The 12,396-nt window shown below is 39.1% G+C and overlaps 1 long non-coding RNA gene across 1 annotated transcript; it reads left to right on the forward strand.

Annotated features, from left to right (window-relative positions):
* The first annotated feature begins 2,611 nt into the window (after positions 1-2,611).
* Positions 2,612-5,802, forward strand: LOC138620817 (uncharacterized). The gene is made up of 3 exons (XR_011310904.1): positions 2,612-2,629; positions 2,816-2,887; positions 5,725-5,802. It is a non-coding gene; the product is annotated as an uncharacterized lncRNA (long non-coding RNA).
* The last annotated feature ends 6,594 nt before the right edge of the window (positions 5,803-12,396 follow it).

Raw genomic sequence — 12,396 nt, forward strand, 5'->3', positions numbered from 1 at the left:
CATGGCTCGGGGCATATTTGATCCATTGTAACGAATGTTGTCTTTGTTATTGTTACGGTGGTGGGCGGGTTTAAAACGTGTCTTTCTTTTTTGCGTGACATTTTGAAGGTCATCACGGCGCGCCAGAGGAAAAGGGAGGCATTGAAGGTAAGAAAAAATATTTGTCCAGATGCAACAGTCCTCATGATGGTGATGAGGGGCAATATTTTTACAGGCAAATAAAGATGAAAGATTTCAAGAACTTTAAGGAGATATGATTGTGTTGTTGTTGCAGAGGAGGTCCGCGGTGGGCTAATGAAATCAATCGAACCCGTCCATAAAACGGCTGTTTGTACAACGTTTGACTGCGTGGCGTTCATCTTTGTTCTGTTTGTTGTTTTTCTTACATGCTCCGCTGGCGTGGTAAAGCCGGTTGTTCTTCCACCTCGTCCTTCCTCGCAGCGTCTCGGATGCGCAGCTACTTCGACGAGTCCAGTCAGCGGCAGCATCCTTAAAGTTTACGAGTTACCGAAAGTTAGAGATTTGAAAAGTTAGTGTTTGTTAACATTACTCATTTTAAAGTTGTCTAACTTTGTGTTTGTTAAAGTTAGAGGTTTTAGCAGTTAAAGTTTCACTTAGAAGTTATCAAAGTGTCTTAAGCATTGTAAGAGTTAGTGTTTCAAAGGTTTTTAAACATTTCACATTTCCAAGTTGTCAAGGCTATGTCGCAAAACAACATTACAAGTCACATTAGTAACAAATACAGCCACCTGAGCACAAGTCAGTTACATCACAGTAGCCGCTAATCTAGCGCGTGAAGGAAGGAAAGAGGGAACACCAAACGATAAAAAAAAGTGACAGTTGTGATAATAAAATATAATTGCAATAAACTGGTTTGTCACATGTCAAATGGAAAGGTGTTAAAGTTGTGATGTTTTATCCCCGCAGGTGGACAGCAGACCTGTGCGAGGTCAATGGTAAATTAGGAATCACACGTAAATAAGTGTACATCATGCATGTGTAACCCAATTTACAGATGTTCCAGAAACGTCTCACCATGCGAGCAGAGCCCCCCCCCACGCAGACAAGGTTTGGAGGAAAGTACGACATTTTGAGATTCCCAAGAGATATCGAGTGCTTGTTAACCAAGTTGTGTCTGATAATTGTCATTCATTCACATTGAGGAACATAAAGTAAAAACCAGTCAGGCAGGATAACAACGTTTTGCATGATGTGACTTAATTATTAACTAACAGTCATTGTTAGGAGCTGTTTTAGTGTGTGTGTAAATTGTTTTAAAGTTCTTGTATATGTTGATTGCCAAGTGTTTGAAATTGAGGCAAAATGAGACCTGTCAGTGGGCGGTAGGAACTTATTTGCACTTTGTTTTCTGAGATTCAAACAAACAACTGCAAATACCCAACCCTTCTCTCACGGAACAAATAACTGAAAAACAAAATATCAATAGCACTTATTACATTTTTGTTTAGTTAACTTAATGCTGGTCTTTGAATTACTGCAAAAATATTTTTCGTGAATGTTCATGTTTTTAAAATGCTTGCACCATTTACTACCAGTAGCAGCTAATAAAAAAACATACAATTTACTGCTTCTTATAAAGAGATCAAATTAATATTGAGCTCAGCCTGTTGGCCCTCCACAACAGTCTGAAAGACGAGTCTCTTATTACTATGACTGTTGTCTATTTCCTGTGAAACTGTCACATTTCAGGGGGTACACAGGTTGTGGAGTACTCACAGTTGCCCTTCCTCTTCCTCCAGGACCAGGACGCCCCTCTGAGATCAGATCCGGATGTCAAGAGACCAGTTTCTTATTTGTCAACGACCGACCTGTGGACAGAAGCTGCCAAAGACTTCACACTTGTCTCCATTTCCACTCGCTTTGACCTTCACAGCGACATCTGTCAGATTCATCTTGTTATTCACATTTAGGTTTAAATAGTCTTTATTGAAACTTAAAGTAAGTCATTGGGGGGAGGGAGAGAGAAGTGGGCAGGGCATTTATTCAGCACGTACTCTTAAAAGCAGAAATATTGCTGGTATCAACTAACGTTGCTTTGACATTAGGGATATGAAGTGTATGAAACAGCTCAATAACTGTCAGATAGTGACTTTCTCTATCATTTTGGACTGTGTCTGTGCTTCGTGCCAGGAGGTGAGGAAGATGACATCAGAACCCTCGGCCTGGTTCTCCACAGGCAGAACTGTCAGGTACCTTTTGAAAGAGCGCTACCTCGTCCCTATCAGGAATGCTCTTGAAATATCCGGTCAGCCCTGTTTCCTATTTAACTAGACGCCTACCTACCTGATTTTGGCATAAATAGTATTTAAACAATAATCATTAAGAGATGTGTTTGCAAAAAAATTGAAGGAAAAGTCAGAAATTGTGTGAAGTCATCATTATGAAATCACTTCAATCAGTTTTTGTCCACTTGTCAGTGAGCACGATGCACAAGACCTACTCAAATGTATTTAATCAGCCAGTCGACGTTCGTCCCCTCCAGTTCTATTGTGCTCTTTCTTTAAAGGACATGAGTAAGAGTCCAAAGAATGTGAAGAAGCTGCTGCCTAAGAGGAAACCTTCAGAGGAGGACTTCACGGCCCCAAGACGCGACAGACTCTGAACTCGAGTGAGTGTACACAGCTACTGTACGTGTTAACCATCGTGTGTTCTCTGCAGTTTTTTTAGACAAGGGTGAAAAAAATGCGGCTTTACTTTGAGGTTAAATATAATAAAAGATTACAGGACAGTCAGGGAGGAAGTACAATGTAGCTAAATTGTCTTCATTGTGTTTCTGTCTTCTAACAAATATCAGCGGGAAAATGTTTGAGACACGTCGCATCATCCATTGTGCCTCTGAGGAAAGCGGGACCGATCGGCGCAGCAGGTAGGTCCTCTTGTCTGTTAAACCTGGTTAGATGTGGAAAGTAGTTGCGATGATGCCAGCCTGTAATGACTTTCAGCACTTTGTATTGTAAGGATGTTTGTGAGCTCATTGAAATTGGACATCTGGAGTAGCACAAAGAAGTCTGTTAAAATGACCAGCGTCTATTCTCCTCCACCGGAAACAAGTTGGCTCCAGTTCAATATTAAGAAACCTAAATTGTGTGATTTATAAACAACAGAAATGGATATGTTTAATATTTGAGAGATGCAAAAAAATAAAGTATTTTCGAGGAGGAAAAAAATGAGGTTTGACTTTGTTGAGATTAAATATAATGAAAGACGAGAGGACAGTCAAAGTAGCTTTTTAAGTGGGAGAACTCGCACAATCGGTGGCCGAGCTCCTTTATCAAGTGTAATCCGGGCTCTTCCGATCGAATAATAATAAATATGCGATTTAGAAGTTTGCAATTTTTTAAATTCTTGATCTCAGGGTAACGAAAAGAAGGATCCTTAAATAACCCAAGAAATTATGTCGGCGCAAACGGAGCCACACTTTGTTTACGTCCTCAGATTTGTAACTGAAATGAGGACAGCGTGCATATTTATTAACAAGCTGCCGGTGTACGCACAATTAACCGTTACGGTATTAATGTAACCTATAGTGTCTGAACCTGCTGAATGCTAAAACTCACTACAAGTTCTTGTCATTAAAATAATGTTAACTATTACATTTTAATTTGATGCCACAGCTCTGTTATTTAAGCTAAAGTGATAAACTACTAAGATCTTAAATCAATAGAAGAGCCACATTCATTAACGTCTGTATATTTTATAGTGCATGTTATACTCCCGTGTTGTTTGTAAAGTGCACCGATAGCGGATGAAATGTCGCTAATAAAACTGCGACTCATTTGTTGTTAGCTTAATAGTTAGAGACTTTGTTTGGAAATGTTTTTGCTACAGCAGTATATATATATATGTCTGTTGTGTAACGTGTACACGGAGCGAAATGTGTAGAGGCCGACGAATACGCGATGTCAATGTAAGTGGTAAACAAAAGTTAGCTGGACTTGCTAATTAAATTTTTCGGAGGACTCGCGGGCCGTGAGGCGGTTGTTTTTTTTTAAAGTCCGAGTCCAAAACGGATGTCAAAATTACCGAGAGAAGTTGTATGTTGTAGCGTCACGGTGGCGCAGTGGTTAGGCTTGGTGCCTTTCATGTCAAAGGTAGCGGGTTTGGTTCCCGTCCTACCCGCTCTCACCAGACACTGAGGAAGCGTACGCGCGCCCAGAGAGAGAGAGAGAGAGAGAGAGAGAGAGAGAGAGAGAGAGAGAGAGAGAGAGAGAGAGAGAGAGAGAGAGAGAGAGAGAGAGAGAGAGAGAGAGAGAGAGAGAGAGAGAGAGAGAGAGAGAGAGAGAGAGAGAGAGAGAGAGAGAGAGAGAGAGAGAGAGAGAGAGAGAGAGAGAGAGAGAGAGAGAGAGAGAGAGAGAGAGAGAGAGAGAGAGAGAGAGAGAGAGAGAGATTTTGCCTCACGCTCTTACCTGCCTGCAGAGAGATTTTGCCTGATTTAATGCGCAGCCATTAAAAGACAAAAAATAAACATAGGAGTCCAAATGTTACAAAAGTAACCCGAGTTAGTACATTACTTGGTGCAGAAACTAAACTAAGAGCCAAATCAGAGGCCCAAACATTTGTTTAACAGTACTGTTTAGCCAATCAGAACACAATGTGCACCTTTGAAACTTAACTACTCCAGATGTCCAACTTCAATGAGCTCACAAACATCCTTACAATAACAAGTGCTGAAACTCGCGACAACCCGTACAGAAGTCGTTACGGGCTGACAAATGAACAGAATCAATCACTGTCAAACCGATTTCCGCAGACGCTACTCACCTTCTCCAGCGAACGACACCCGTCCGTTAACAGTCGCTCCCGATTCCTTTGGATCTGCTTCCGTACGGTAAACCTGTGTAGGTCAGGGGAGTCGTCAATTAGATGTGGAAAGACAGACAAATCTTTTCTTTCCATCAACACTGTGCACCGTGGAAGTAAACTTTTAGCGTCGGAGTGTAGTTTATTGAAGAAACACACAGTGAGAACATTCAGACGTGGTTTACGTTTCAAATACAAGTCTCGTTATCCAATATTTATATTCACGTATACAACAAATTTCTGTTTTATATCAGTACCATAGTTTCCGGGAGGAACCGGCCTCACGTGACTTCGGTTTCTAATCTGTCACAGTGATTGACAGAACTCGTACAGGTATATTGGTGGGCCGAGTGGCTACCATGACAACAACGGCATATTTAATTGTATGTACTGTGGCGAAAACCTCACCTGCGTTCGGCACGTTTAGGGGTCCGTGTTCTCGTCCTCCGGCTAGAAATGGAAATAAAAACCGTAATTATTTTCACCGCACTATTAACATATCACTTTTTTGTGTTCACAACTACATTTATTTACATTTCTATCTGCCCTTTTATGGGCATCGGTCACGTGACTCCCCTCAACAACAAATCGTAAGAAGAGGACCTACCCGCTGCTGCGCCCATCCCGATCGGTCCGTTATTCAAAGCCGGCTTTCCTGAGAGACGAGACAAAACAGATGATGCGACGTGTCTCAAACATTTTACCGCTAATATTTGTTAGAAGACAATTTAGCTGCACTGTACTTCCTCCCTGACTGTCCTGTAATCTTTGATTATATTTAATCCCAACCAACTCAAAGTAAAGCCGCATTTTTTTTTCACCTCAAATATACTTTATTTTTTGTGTCTAAAACAACTACAGTGAAACTTTACTTTAAATCTGATAAATCAGGCTTGTTTTCAGTCCGGCAGTTCTCTGCACTGTACAGAAGTGGTTACGGGCTGACAAATGACCACAATCACACAGAATCTGCATCACAACAACTTTCCACATCTAATATATATATATGTATATATCTTTGTACATATAATGTATATATCTGTGTATATACAGTGAACCCTCGTTTTCCGCGGGGGTTACGTTCCAAATAGAAACCGTGATAGGCGAAATCCGTGAAGTAGTAACCTTTATTTTTTTTGCAATTATTGTACATTGAAACCAAAGAACAAAACCTTTTTACAGGCCCAAGCATTTGTTTAACAAATAAAAGTACTGTTTAAAATTTTTTTTTTACAAATAACTACTGTAAAATAATAATTTTAATCATCGAGATCAGCACCGCGACCCGAGTCATTGGATTAGAACGGGAGATTCATTAATTCCGTAATGGCGACCTACAGCCGCATAGCTTCTACCTTCATTTAACATGTCCAGAAGTTTAACTTTTTCTGCGATAGTTAGCATCTTCCTCTGCCTTTTGGGCCCGACCGCAAGTGCCTTTGTCGGTGCAGAACGTTTTGTCGACATTATGGGTTTTAGCAAAACTTGAAATTGCAAGAGAATTTGTAAATTTGGCAAGCTGTTTTACATACGTGTACATATTACACCGCAACGTTATTGACAAACAGGTAGAGAAGAAGCGGAGAGACTGTTCAGCCAATCAGAATGCAGAACACGATGCGAGACCGCAAAAGGTGTACCGCGTTATAGCGAGGGTTCACTGTATATATATATGTGTGTATATATGTATATCTTTGCACATATATGTGTGTATGTATATATACATATATAATGTGTGTATATATCTGTATGTATGCATGTTTATGTGTGTGTGTATTTATGTATGTATATGTTTATGTGTACATATATATCTTTGTACATATATATGTGTGTGTATATATATCTATGCATGTATATATATATATATATATAATGTGTATATGTTTATATGTATATCTTTGTACATATATGTATGTGTATATATCTTTGTACATATATGTATGTGTGTATATATCTGTGTGTGTGTGTATATATATAATGTGTATGTGTGTATATATCTGTATATGTGTGTGTGTATATATATAATGTGTATGTGTGTATATATCTGTATAGGTATGTATCGGTGTGTGTGTATGTATATATATATATACAGTGAACCCTCGCTATAACGCGGTTCACCTTTCACGGTCTCGCTGCTTCACGGATTTGCATCGTGCATTGAAATCACATTACGACTATATGTAACGTAGATATATTTAATGTCCAGTTCTATCTATTTCAATTGTAAAATAAAGGTTACTACTTCACGGATTTCGCCTATCACGGTTTCTATTTGGAACGTAACCCCCGCGAAAAACGAGGGTTCACTGTATATATATATATATATATATGTTTATTATGAATTAAATGACACAAGCACAAGTCAGGTTGCAGCTTTGATGTGTGTATGTATGTATATATATATATCTGTGTGTGTATATGTATGTTATTATATATATATATACACGTATATACATACATACATATATGTATATGTATATATATACACAGATATCTATATATATATACATACAGATATATATATTATATATATAATCTATATATTATATATATACACACAGATATATATGACAACAACATATTTAATTGTATGTACTGTGGCGAAAACCTCACCTGCATTCGGCACGTTTAGGGTCCCAGTCGGTCCGGTCTGTGTCCTTCCTGTGTTCTCGGTCCTCCGGCTTGAAATGGAAATAAAAAACATCGCTTTTAACCGCTGTGTTTTAGTCATTTTTTTCACGACACTATTAAAATATTACTTTTTTTGTTCACAACTGCATTTATTTACATTCACCAAGCTTGTATACATATATATGTGTGTGTATGTGTATATATATACTTACGGTAGTAAGTAAGTAAGTGTCTTTGTTGCCCTGAAGTGATGTAGCTTTGCTGCAATATTGGACCTTGTCAAGTGTTGTGTCCATGTTTATTATGAATGAAATGACACAAGCACAAAAGGCACGTCGCAGCTTTGAAGTGTACATATATATATATATATGTATGTATGTATGTATGTATGTATGTATGTATGTATGTATGTATATATATATATATATCGGTGTGTATGTATGTATGTATATATATCTTTGTGTATATCTCCTCTGTGTCCAGTGGACACAATAACCTGGTAGAGTGGTTGGGATGTGACTGTACTTGCCCCCCCCCCGACCTTAAATCTACTGGAGATCGCACGGTGTCAGTTGGGTCTGCAAATTAAGTAATATGTCTGACAACCACTTTGGAAGCACTGCTCTATCAATCTGAACCACAACTCCTCGCACAGTTGTCTTGATTACAAAGGGGGGGGGCACTGAAGTTTTTGCCTGTTTTAAAAAAAATTAACACAAAAAATTCTTGTTCCTGACTTCTGTAAAAAAATTTCTACATTTCTAGACGTGTGTGTGTGTATATATATATATATATATATATATATATATATACACACACGTATATACATACATATATATATGTGTGTGTATGTAGATATATATATATAGATACACACATCAAAGCTGCGACGTGCCTTTTGTGCTTGTGTCATTTCATTCATAATAAACATGGACACAACACTTCACAAGGTCCAATATTGCAGCAAAGCTACATCACTTCAGGGCAACAAAGACACTTACTTACTTACTACCGTAAGTATATATATATATATATACAGTTGAAACCAGAAGTTTACATACACTGCAAAAAGACACATAACACTTTTTTTCTCACTCACTGCCTGAGGTTAAATCAGACTAAACCTCTCCTGTTTCAGGTCCGTTAGGATTACCTAAATTATTTAACTTTTGCTAAATGTCGCAATAATGACAAAGAGAATTTCTTAGAGAATTTTATATTACTTTCTTTGAGGTCAAAAGTACTATGTCTTTAAACAACGTGGGCGGGCCCGGATGATGATGTCATGGCTTTTGAAGCTCCTGATAGGTTAACTGACAACATGTGAGTTAATTGAAGGCACACCTGGGGATGTATTTTAAGGCCACACCTCAAACGCTCTGCTTCCTCGTTTGAAATCATGGAAAAGTCAAAAGGAATCGTGGAGCTCCACAAGTCTGGTTCTGCCATTTCCACATGCTTGAAGGTGCCACGTTCATCTGTGCAAACAATTATACGCAAGTATAAACGTGGGAATGTCCGACTTTCGCTCCGTGTCCCGGAGATGAACGAAAGCTAAAGACCTTGTGAAGATGACGGCTGAAGCTGGTAAGAAAGTGTCATTGTCCTGCGCCTACTCGGCAAGAAGGAAGCCGTTACTCCTAAAGAAACGTCAAAAAGACACCGAGACAAAGACCTTAACTCCTGGAGACGTGTCCTGTGGTCTGATGAAACTAAAGTGGAGCACCGTTACATTTGGAGGAAAAAGGGGGAAGCTTGTAGACTTGAAAACACCATCTCAACTGTGAAGCGTCGTGTCTTGGGGACGTTTTGCTGCAGCGGGAACTGGAGCTCTTCGTAAAATAGACGTCATCGTGAAGAAAGAACATTACCGGGAAATATTAAGGCGACGTCTCAGGACATCAGCCGGGAAGCTAAAACTTGGGCGCAATTGGGTCTTCCGAATGGACAATGACCCTAAGCGTACTGCCAAAATAGTTTAACAAAAAAGTGGCTTGAGGACAACAAAGCCCAGATCTGAAAAGGCGCGTGCGAGCGAGGCGGCCGACAAACCTGACTCGGAGTACTGTAAGAAGCTTGTGGAAGGATACCCAAAACGTTTGACCCAAGTCGTGCGGTTCAAAGGCAATGCTACTAAATACTAAGGAACTGTATGTAAACTTTTGACCTTGAAGGAAGTCATGAAAAATTCTCTAAAATATTCTCTTTCTCATTATTGTGACATTTAGCAAACGTTACATAATTTCGGTAATCCTAACGGACCTGAAACAGCAGAGGTTTAGTCTGATTTAACTTCAGACGGTGAGAAATAAAGGGTTATGCGTCTTTTTGCACAGCGTATGTAAACTTCTGGTTTCAACTGTATATATACACATACATACATATATACACAGTCACTCCTGATTCCTACAGGTTTACCATACGAAAGCAGATACAAAGGAATCGGGAGTGACTATTAATGGACGGGTCGTTTGCTGGAGAAGGTGTGATTGATTGTCTGTGTTGTCTTGGTGTTGCTTGTTTTTGTGATGATGATGCAGATTCTGTGTGATTGTGGTCATTTGTCCACAAGAAGAGGACCTACCCGCTGCGCCGATCCCGATCGGTCCGTTATTCAAAACCGTCCCGTCCGTCTCCGCCGGCGTCCCGCTTTCCTGAGAGACGAGACAAAACGGATGATGCGACGTGTCTCCAACATTTTACCGCTAATATTTGTTATAAGACAGAAACACAATGAAGACAATTTAGCTGCATTGTACTTCCTCCCTGACTGTCCTGTAATCTTTTATCTTTTATTAGATTTAATCCCAACAACCTCAAGTAAAGCCGCATTTTTTTTTCTCCTGTAAATGCTCCTCAAAAATACTTTATTTTTTGCGTCTCCTTAAAAAAACACTACGGTGAAACTTTAATTTATTGCTTCCTGGTTTGTTGTCATAAATTCAGCTCGTTTTCAGTCCGGCGGCCTAAAAACTGCACATTCCTGTATTTTTAATACAAATACGACGATTGCTGCTGCAATAATATGGGATTTTTGCTTTATTATATTTGTATTTATTTAAATGTGTTTTTATCTCTTTTATACACCTTCAAATTATAAAGTGCATTTCTTACAAGACCCCATTTCCCTTTGTTTTTTTTAAGTTTTATTTTTTTTTGACTCATCACCTCAATCAATGAAGTGTGTTAATTTGCACCCTCAAAGAATTGAAACAATCCAAGCTCACTTTTTCCTATTGCCCTAAAAGTCTGAAACAATGCAGCTTCTATATAGATATTTAATGTACTGTATATATACTGTATGTACTGTGCATTTTATATTTATATTTTTTATTTTATTGCTTTTCTATTATATTATTCTATTCTATTATTATTTTATTCTATTGTTTCTATTATTGCTCCTGTATGTATGCTGCTGTGGCGAAAAAATTTCCCCTCGGGGATTAATAAAGTATATACATACCTACCTACCTTCTGCTACTGTGAGGACAAAGGGCAGAAGGATTCGCATCCAATTGTTTTCTCTAAATTAATGATAATAATTGTAATACCTGTTTTTTATTTTATTTTATCCAAATCAAAAAACAAATTAACTCATCAGTTTACATTCTGCATGTAACTTACTTCCTCTGCTTTCAGGAGGTACTTCTCACTTACAAACAAATCTCAACGACACGGTCCTTCCTCACGTCGGTCGATATAACCGGTGAAGAAGGCCGGCTACAAACTGGACAGCCTGGAAAAGGTGGTGGAGAGGAGGACGCTGAACAAACTATTGTCCGTATTGGATAATCCTGACCTGCACCTCTGGCAAAATCCATCACACAATAATAACACAGTTGTCTGTGTTTCTTGGTTGTTTGTATATATATAGACTGTACTGTGCATTTTATATTTTATATTTTGTATTGCTTTCTATTGTTCTATTATTATCTTATTGCTTCCTGTATGCTGCTGCAGCGAAAAAAAAAAAATTATTAATAAATAAATAAAGGATTAATAAAGTAACTACCTGACCTAAAGGACACTAATCTGACGTTTCGCCAGCTTGAAACTTGATAGCTCTAGTTACAGTAAAACACAAAAACAAGTCTACCAGGTTATTTTGCGAGTAAATCTGCATTTGACATGATTTCTGTTCATTTGTTTACGTTTCCCTCCGATCTACGGTGGCCTACAGACTCCATATCCACGTGTGCCCGTATTTCCATTTTATCGTTCGACTTTTTCGTGCGCATGCGCACGAGTGTTTTTTTTGTTTTGTTTGTTTTTTTGGCACACGCACGTATTCGTCACATTTACACCATTTTTACTTTGAAAACACACAATTTTAAAGTACATACATTGAATTGTTTGACGTACCGGGAGAATGAAGCCGGTCGGACGGTTCGTGCTTCTCCTCCTCCCTCCTCCTCTCGGACACCTTCACCGGGAGACTCCCGAACAAACGGCATTTTCCAAAACTGCTCATTTCGCCTCCGTTTTTCTTTGTCGGCGTCGGTCCCTCGACGATAATTACAGCTTTTCTGCATATTTCGGCTCCGACAGTTTCTTCATACTTAACTACCGCCGTGTCGTTACCTTTGCCTCGTCCCAAATTTTAAAAATGGCGGGGCGCGCGAGTCCATCCGGTCCCCCCCCCCCCCCCTTCCCCTCAGATTAGCCGCGGCGAAAATGATACTGCCCCCCCTACAGGCCGGCGGTGCACTTACGCTTTTACCCCAGACGGTCCCTCGTCTTCTTCTTCTTGTTCTCGTTGTTCCTTTTTGTTGAAATAACTTTGACAAAGCTGCGCTGTAAATTACTTCTGATTTTATTCAATGAAAAAAAAAAAAAAAATGAAAAAAAAAAACTATAAAAAAAAAAAACGACCTTCAAGCAAATACAGTAATTCCCATAGTACACACAGACAGGAACATAAATTAGAGGCGTGGCAGAGACAGA

Source organism: Brachyistius frenatus, unplaced genomic scaffold (genome assembly GCF_029030835.1).
Source record: "Brachyistius frenatus isolate BFR_SWC_R1_liver_20210118 unplaced genomic scaffold, ASM2903083v1 Contig_26, whole genome shotgun sequence".
Lineage (NCBI taxonomy): Eukaryota > Metazoa > Chordata > Actinopteri > Embiotocidae > Brachyistius > Brachyistius frenatus.